Raw genomic sequence first — 1,268 nt, forward strand, 5'->3', positions numbered from 1 at the left:
GATTTTCAGTGTTATGTTTAATTAAACAAAATTTTATGAGGATTTTTAGAAAAAACTATTCTGAATGATACTACAATAGAGGATGTATAAAATTATGCATTTGATACAACCTACAGAACTACACAACATAAAGAATGACTCCTAATGTAAACTAATGACATTAGTTAACAACAATGTATCAATATTGGGTCATCAATTAAGGGAGGACACGAGTGCAAGATGTTAACAATAAGGAAACTGAGGGCTGGGGAATAATGGAACTCTTTACATCCTGCTCAACTTTTCCATAAAATTAAATCTGGTAAAAATAAAACCTATGAATTTTTTAAAATGGGTTCTTCCCCGCACGCACGGCAGGTTCGGCTGAATTCGGTTTCTCGGTAAAACCCGCTGCCGCGGTTTCAGGAAAGGGAAGAGGACCCTTTGTCTTCTTTCTCTGTCTTGTGGTGAAGGCTGCTCTGTGAGGGAAAACCAGGCGTTTCGTGTGCCTGCCTTTGTATTCCTTTTTTTTAAACGAATGGACTGATCTTGTCCCCTTGGGTCAGCCCCGTCTCACCGCAGCATGAGCGAGACCCCCGCCGGGGCCCAACGCGGAGGGAAGCCCACGGCCCCTCGTGTCCCCGCAGGCCACGGCGCCCCGAGCCTGCCCCCTCCGGTCCTGCTCCGTGTGACTCAGTGTCCCAATGTGGCCTCATGCCACATCATGCCACACCCCGGGACTCCTCTGGGCTGTTCTGCCGCCATCCCCCCGGCTTGTCATTGTGGACGGCGCTTCATCCGCGCGGCCTGTGGCCCTTCCTTCGTCGCGTCCTCGGCGGCACGGTGGCCTGCAGTGGACATTTAAACGCACAGATCGCCCCCTTTAAATTGTGTCCTTAACGTTAGTGCATTTACAACAAGAAGCGCAAGCACACTGCCCCAATTTAAGTGTCACGCACAGCTGGGCGAGGTGGACGGTGCCGCGAAGCTAGGCCGCGTCGGCGGGGACGTGGCTGTGAGTTGACAGCCATGAGCTCTGCTCGCGCCTCTTTTGTACCTAAACAGGAGGCCCCGCTTCCCCCATCGCAGAGATGCCTGCCCCTCCCCCACCAGGAAGAGCAGGTGACTCGACCTCCGGTGGGGGGAGGGCGGCGGGGGGGCTCATCAGGGGAGAAGGACCAACTCCATCTGCAGATGAACCTCACTCCATGGCCTGGGCCCTTGTCCCCCAGATCTCCCCCCCACACACATACTTTCCCAGTTTCCCCCAAAGCCCCTGGAGCCCCCCA

This window comes from Myotis davidii, unplaced genomic scaffold, assembly GCF_000327345.1.
Source record: "Myotis davidii unplaced genomic scaffold, ASM32734v1 scaffold2863, whole genome shotgun sequence".
NCBI lineage: Eukaryota > Metazoa > Chordata > Mammalia > Chiroptera > Vespertilionidae > Myotis > Myotis davidii.